Source organism: Pseudomyrmex gracilis, unplaced genomic scaffold, assembly GCF_002006095.1.
Source record: "Pseudomyrmex gracilis isolate BER0280 unplaced genomic scaffold, ASM200609v1 scaffold_96, whole genome shotgun sequence".
Classification (NCBI taxonomy): Eukaryota; Metazoa; Arthropoda; class Insecta; order Hymenoptera; family Formicidae; genus Pseudomyrmex; species Pseudomyrmex gracilis.
In genome coordinates, this window is record NW_018020680.1 from 371,145 (window position 1) to 379,276 (window position 8,132).

The window sequence follows — 8,132 nt, forward strand, 5'->3', positions numbered from 1 at the left end:
AGAAATAATACCGCTTTTTAACGTCGTAATTGGCCGCAACGAGGATCTTGAATAATTTAAAAGTGGAAATAAAACCACTGATATTCTCTTATAATTAACAAATAATTTAAAATATTTTCGACAGCGCACATTTTCAACTTTGTTATTATTTTTATTTCATATTGAAAATACATATTTTTTCCAGCGTTGATTTTACACTCTTGTATATATATATATATATATACAGCTTAAAAACAGCAACGTGACATAATGAATCCTTGTTTCTTTCTTATTTCTGGCAAATTCTCAGAACATTTGAGAGTGCTACAAAAAGTGAGAAGTTACACCGAGCATCAAGGATACGTTCTTATCTCCTCTCTTAAGCAAGAAAAAACTGCTAAGCTTTCGAGTGCATCGCGAAATAAGAAAGAGGAGAGAGGAGGATAGAAATTTTCACCTTCAATCTCTCCAAGACGCTCCGTTACCTCCAATAATGTACACTGGAATATTTATCTAAGCAGTTCAAAGAAGAAAGAAGAAAAGAGAAAGAGAGAGAGAGAAAGCTTAATAACGTCTTTCCATCGTTCTCTTCCTACCCTTCTAGCGAGCGGTTTCTGCAAAAGTGCCACGCCGACCGTTCGACCGATAAGAGAGAACTTTCCATAATGCAAAACTTCGAGACCGGTTTAATTTTCCGGCGCCGTATACAAAAGTGCCTATTGATCGCGGTAAGTTCTTCCCCGCGATGTGACGTAACGACATCACACAGCCGGGTGGCAAGATGAATGTCTTTTGGCTTCTCTCTCGCTGCGCGCGCGTTGTGTCGTCAGGTCTAGAAGAAAATTATGTCACACAGGCGGTGCGACGACGCCGCCGTCGTCGGGTCCCGATCGCTCGATTGTGCGACCTTCTTCTTCCTGGCCTGCGTGTTGCTCATCTCGACGGCTTCAGTAACTAGCTGCGGCAAATTGCGCAAAAAGCTTAGTAACATTTTAGCAAGAGAACATCGCGAAGATGCTTAACGACCTGGATATATGTAAACGCGCCAACGACTTCTCGCTATTTTGCGACCGGTGAAATCGGCGACTTGTGGTCATTTAACGCGCCGTCGATTAGCAAATCTCTCAGGACTCTCTCTGGTTGTGTTTTTGCAAAAAAGACATTTAAAGATAATTTGTCTTTTCTTTTTCACATCACAGACAACAAGTTTTTCACAAATGTCCTTTGGACGAAATATTTTCCGCGCGTGTTGTCTGGATTTCTTCCTCGCGGAAAAAAAAAGCTTGTAACATTTCGTCATTGCGAAACCGTGTCTTTGTTAAAACACGTAAAAGTCAACCCTAAAGTGGTGTAGTCGAGTTGACTGGATTAATGTCTCTGTCAAGGACACGTTCACAATAAAGCACACTGTGTATATACGAAGAAATCTTGTGCAGCGCGTGTTGTGTATTTGAAAAACCGATACCCCGCGCGGTGTATCGGCCCGATATTGAAAATTAAAATTCTATACACCTAGTAGGAGGGAACGACTTTATCTCATATCTCGCGCCAGCCGTTGTATGTAACGTCAAAATAGTTTTTCCGACACAATGTCGGCACGTAGTGTGCAAGGCACGTGCGCCCTGCAAAAGGTGTGATCGGAAATATTTTTAGTCCCCGCGGTTCTCCCGTCTCAAAATCAAAGACGCGAAAAATTCATCAAAATCCTTGAGATTAGACGATCGCACGATCGCAGATAATCTATATAGATGTAATTAAATTTTCGCGATGATTTTTGCGAAAAAAAAAACAAAATTTCATAATTTTTCTCAGATCGCACGCGTTTCCAAAATTGTCAAATTTTCCGAACGCGGTGTGTTTCGATTGTTCAAAGTTTTCGCTGAGAATTCGAAGTTTTTTTTTATCAAGTCACATCGGATCGATTTAATCTGTCGTATCATTGCGCGCTCTCAGAATTTGCAATTATGTCTAAAAGATGTAATCACAAAGGGAGTGATGATAGTTGTGAAGCGCGCGGAATCAGCGGTGATATATCTCTGTGTATTTCTCAAAAGCCGCGCAATGTACTATATACATGTCGGGAATGTGCGATGGTCAAACAATGCATCGCAAGAAAAAAGAGGCTGGCATTATACTCGCGGTTCCCAGGATCGATCGCGTCCGTTCTTTTGACACGATGGAGATAGACGGGTACACACGCGGGTAAGTGCACGACAAAAAAGTTCTTTTGTTTTAGCACGGATACGTAAATACTTTGCCCGGCGAAACCGGGTTAGTCACGTAGCACAAGTCAACGAAAAGTTCATGGCTGATGGTGTGGCCCGAGTGTGTCGGAAAGTGCAACAGTTTGTTATCAGCATCTCTGCAAGCTGCCAATAAAATAGCCATTGAGAAAACAATGACAAGCAGGCAAATAAAAAAAAAAAAAAAACTAAATTAAACTATAAAAAAAAATACTTTGTATCTACTTTATGTTTGTGTGTAAAATATAAATAAATAAATATATAGAACGCATAATTTGTAACCAATTATTTTTTGCAGGAACAAATAATACTTTTGTAGAGAGAGAGAGAGAAAGAGAGAAAAAAGTATATAAACTTTTGTGTATAGAAAGTCGTTTCCGTATACAAGCGATGTTGCGCGTTTCTTGCACGTTGGTATCGGTATCGGAATTGGTATTTGCAGAAAGATCCGTGAAAGAAGCACGAATTTATCGTAAAGCTGAATAGAAATCGGCAGCTGGATTGACATCGCAAAGTGAGTGCAAGAAAGTGCACTTGCGTTTTTCTTTGAGTTTTATCAAGAAAGCAGAAGAAGAAAAAATATATTCTAAGATATATAAAATTTAAAGAGCGTCATTTCTTCAACTTGTGTGTCGCGCGATTTTTTTTTCAGCAAAATAATCCATCTCGTCGAACAAAATTTTGAAACTTGCATTCTCCGTTTTTTCTCAAGAGTTTTTTTTATTCCGTTTCAGAAAATATATAACACGAATAATAATAATAATAACAATAATGCAATGCGAATTGATGGAAGTTGATTTTGTCGATAGTATGGTAGACGTACAAATTTATCGCGATATACATTAAGAAAAGAAAAGAAAAAAAAAGAAAAAGAAAAATACACCGATAAAGCCATATTCTTTCCATTTTATTATTATTATCGTGAAACACAGATTCCGCTCACGGATTTCTGTAATGTCTGTTTTCTCATTCCATCCTTACAAGAAAAGTAGTTTGCATAAATTGATGAAGTAATTCAGTCGTTATTAGATCGACAGATATATAGAGGGTGGGTGTGAGAGCGCGGTCGCGAGGGAGGGGAGGAGAGAGGGTGAATGGGATCGCAGAATAGATGAATCCTATTTTAAGTTAAAAAGTCACTCCCGTAACTCACTTCCACTCATTTCGACCTGCCCTCTCGAGAACCAACCCCCCGATAAATTCTAATCCAATTATTCCGCCCCCGTCTATGTCACAGATGAGATCATGGTCTAGTAGAAAAGGATAGCGCGGGATTGTTAAGCCTGCTGCTTGCGAACTAATTCCTACTGTTGAGCGCAATTCGGTTCTAACTCGCGCTCGCCTGGGAATAGTTAGCGTTACATCTAATCACTATACTTCCTTTGAGACGCGAGTTTTCCAACTTGCGCCAATTCATTCGCAAACTCAATTTCCCCGCTTCCACACACATAATCGCATTCTCTCATAACTTAATAAATAGGATAGCCAGTATTTGTGAATTGTGTGTCGCGCACGCTTGCCGCACGAAAATCCGCCCTTTTGTGTGTCATTTGTACATTTATTTGACAAAAAAACAATGATTAGGAATATATTAATTTACGAAGAATAAAAAAAGATTTTGCAATACAGAGAGAAATAAAACTAATATCTTTATCCACACACACACACAAACATATTTCCGATGTATCGATAGTTCCTATTCGATATTCGTTTCCAAATGTCAATATCGAGACGATATCGAGTTTTCAACCTTCGCGATCGTTGTTCAGATATTATTGAGTCGCATTATTGGCGCGACCTTTCACGTGTAAAGGACACAAACGTTCCCGCGTCTGTGCGTGCTACCTATCGCGAACTTGTTATTCAATGTAAAAAATATTTGGTTTATAAATATCGAAAAAAAATAAAAGTATCTCAATACAAATGTGAAAAAAAGTGTTTTCGAGCTTCTGGAAAGTTGAAAGCGTCATATATCACGACGCTACGATATATGTTACATATATTATATTATATATTAAAGCAAAAATATCTTCATTATGTAAATAAATCAATCTACTAAAACCACTGTAGAAGCGACGCGGGAAAGAAAGTAGATGCGGGGCGACGCGCAGCAAGGACACGGTGATGACGGAGAGATGAAGGTGGTTGGATGCCACCGCGCGGCGTCCAGGGGTGGGAAGAGGGTTGAAAAGAGAGAGAGAGTCTCGCGTCGCGCGCGCGGGGAACGGCAGAGGGTGCGGATGTACCGGCGGGGGTGGTAGGTAGGCGCGCGGGATGGGATGCTGCGTGAGAAGCAGAGAGAGGTGTTTCAGTCGCGCGGCGGCTCTTGGCCCGGTTGGTCGATCGAGTTGGTCATTCGGTGCAACAACCAAAAAATAAAATTATACGATAGAAAAAACACAAAATAATCATTTTTGGTTTCACGACAAACGCAGAGAGTATCATCGCGTATATTTTTTTTTTCTCACGATAAACTCTGGAGTGCGAATACGAAATCGCGTAAATTCGCGCATAGAGAAGAGAACCGACAGGCAATCGGCGTGAACAACCACCTGTGTCGTTATCGTCGTCGTCGTCGTCGTCGTCGTCGTCGCCGTCGTCGTCGTCGTCATCCTCGCGTGATACGCGGACAACTTCAGTTCGGACATGCACACACACACACACACACACACAACACACACACACGCTCGGCCACGCGCTTCGTGAACTCTCGCCGATTGTCCGTCGCGTATTCGCGACACTTCGCGTTCGTTACGAACCGCGCGGGCACGAAAAAGCAGCAGCTTTTGTCCTCATTCGCGCCACAGTTAATCTCGCGAGGAGTCAAGGTCGCGTTCGGAGAAGATTCTCCGCCGCTTTCCCACCCTGCGCGACGTGTGCGGGGACTGTGCAACAGTGTAGAAATTCGAGGAGTTCCTCGAGACCGAATATCGCTGCCGGCTGTCGAAACCGGCGATCATCGAGAGATCGCAGATATAGAGCATCAGGAACCGGGGGATCTTCTCGATGGGAGGTAAGCGCCGTGTGTGTTACAAGCTTGAATGAGTTTCCGAAAACTCGTTCGTGCAACAATTCGCACGGGGATTGTTCTTCTTGAAATAAATGAGATCTCGCGAGAGTTTTGTTTCCCGCGGCGATTCGGAAGCCATATTTTTTTTTGCTTGTTGCTTGACGCGCGCGATAATTCGGACGGCGCGCCGAGTGCGTCGATGCGATTAGGATTTTTTTTTTTTTCAAATAAACAAAAAACAAAAAAAAAACAAGCAAAGCCGCGTTAAACCATAACGAGCGCTGACCACTTAATACAAGTTCACATTGTGTACACGACGCTGCTTTTAGAGAAAAAGAGAGAGAGAGAGAGAGAATGATATCGGGCTATATGTAAGAAAGATGGCTTCTAATTCTCTCAGTATATTTCTCACGGCGAATACGTTTGATGCGCTCGTTTTACGTGCGCTTTATGCTCCGACGCACAAGGTTATTATTAATCGATCGCTTTTGCGTGATAATTTTAACCTGGCGCGTTTTTTTTTTTTTTTTTTTTATTGATTTGCATAATTCCGCCAATCGAGATATTTTCCAGGCAATATGGAAATTTAAATTGCTCGGAAATGCGGCGGAGACGGCTATAATAAATATAGCCTTCAAAACGGATGTAATATTTGATGCGCTATATTACACTCGCGCGTGTATATACAAATTAATAAATATTAATCCCTCAAAAGCAGAAGCAGTTTTTTTTTTTTTTTTTTTTTTTTTTAAATAAACTTTTCATGCGCGTTTGAATAATAATGTATATTTCAAAATGCGCCGGAACATTTTGCACGTTCATTTGCTTTCTGTTTATTACAGTGCGAGGTAATTATTAATCGATCATTTTCGGAACACACTCGCTCACGGGTCATTTGCTGATTTCGAGTTTGTCGCGCGTTTACACAATCAATTATACGCACGAATGTAAGCGTGTTTGATAAAATATTCGTACATTTTGTTTTTTGAAAATGTTGCCGTTATTAAATATAAATGAGAATTATATGATATACCGCAAAAAATTGATAATAGCTTGATTAATATCAAATGTATTGACACGATGCCGAAGCTTTTCCCACACATGTGATTCTCATTTCAACACGTAGATTCGTTACAATCACAAAATATTCGCTTCAACGAGATTGAAGCAAATATTTTGTGATTCTATATGTACATATGGTTTTTACATAATAAAACGCTCGAATTATCTGCTAATGAGCTGCCGGTAAAATATAAAAAGCAACTTTTTTACGGAGCTTGCGAGCTTTTGTTCGAAATAATTTTCTGCCGTACATCGAGTTTATATTCGACTTCGAATATTCGAGACGTGTAATATCGTCAAAAACTTGGTCTCGCGCTCCGCATGCAAATTCTGTATTTTGACGCCAATTCTTCGTAATGTTATGTCTGTTAAATATTATTTTAAGAAATCTTATGTACCAAAAAAGAAAAAAGAAATAATAAAAACAGTGCAATTATCAGATAACGTTGTGCACACACAAGAGAGTATCAAGATGCAGAGTTTTCGATGCACAATTCTCTCAGGCGCAATCACTCTTAACACCTCGAGCTACCAGCCGTTTGATCAAATGCGCTTTTATCTTCACGCACACAAGAGCCATAAAGAAAGCAAACACTTCGTAACATTGACACGAATCGGAGATTTTCTTCTCAGAAACGCGTGTCTCTCCCGACGCGTATTACGCGATTTGTGTGCATAATCAATTCGGGTTCGTATACGCCACCTCGCCGATTGGCGGAAGCTCGATAAAGCGCGACGACGTTTGATCGCGCGCGGATTGGCTGAAAAGCCCAATGCCAGCATATGTGAAATCGCAGTCAAATGTGCGTGCTTATGCGTGTATGTGTGTGTGTGTGTGTGTGTATACATATGTATGTACATATGTATGAATACGACAAAGCAGCACCCCCGTATGTGTTTACATTGTGCTCAGCGGTACGTCGCGTCGTCGTCGTCGTCGTTGCGCGAATCGCTTCAAAGCAACCCCGAAATATCTGTTCCACCGCGATGGTTACCATTGCGCAAACAGACAAATACATTTTCATGGAATGTAAAATATGGAGCAACGGTTACTGCCGCATGAATTAGTGAACATAGTTTCCATCTCCATATGTATATTTCACCGGGGCTGATAGCGAATTCCTTCACTCTCCTCTCCCACCGTCTACCTCTGACAACCATAATTCATAGTTCACGGGGGAGGGGGGCGGGGGTGGGATAGAGCATAACCCTTAACCCTTTCAGTCTCTCTCCGACGCATTCGCGGAATGACAGTGTAATATTGAAACGTTTCCCGACTGATGTCTGAAGATACGGTCAGACTGGTATGTCGAGGTCTAACGAGACTTGATTTCGGACGTTTAAGCACGCTATCGGCTGAAATTCTTGTCCACGGATTTTGGTATTGTTATACATAATTTTATTATTACATTGGTATTTCGTCGGTTGTGCGTATATATATTTATCAATTGGTAACGTTTATATTTTATTGAAATTAAATTAAATTCTCATTAAAAAACCGGAATTGAAACCCTTGTGAAATTACACATCTCGGAAATAAGAATTATACGTGTATTAATTATTCTCATGTATTAATTTTGTGTGTGTGAAACGCGATTTTGAAAGTATCTACGACAAACGGAAATTTCTTAAAATCCTTATTTGTTCGAAAATCCAGCTTCTAGTTTAAGCTATTAGTTTAAAATATAGAAGTTTCTGTTTTCGTCGAGGAGCTCAATAGAGTACTAAACTGGTTGACCTTATATGAAACGAGTTTGTTTACAAAGAGAATCTCTCTCTCTTTCTCTTTCTCTTTCTCTCTCTCTCTCTCTCTCTCTCTCTCTCTCTCTCTCTCTCTC

General features: G+C 40.6%; 1 protein-coding gene across 1 annotated transcript in view; it reads left to right on the top strand.

Moving 5' to 3' along the window:
• The first annotated feature begins 4,554 nt into the window (after positions 1 to 4,554).
• LOC109855709 (monocarboxylate transporter 4-like) overlaps positions 4,555 to 8,132 on the top strand; it is a 72,852-nt gene continuing 69,274 nt past the window's right edge. The window contains exon 1 of the mRNA XM_020430232.1: positions 4,555 to 5,235. The gene's annotated coding sequence lies outside the window, so the exon portion shown is untranslated. The remainder of the gene's footprint in view (positions 5,236 to 8,132) is intronic.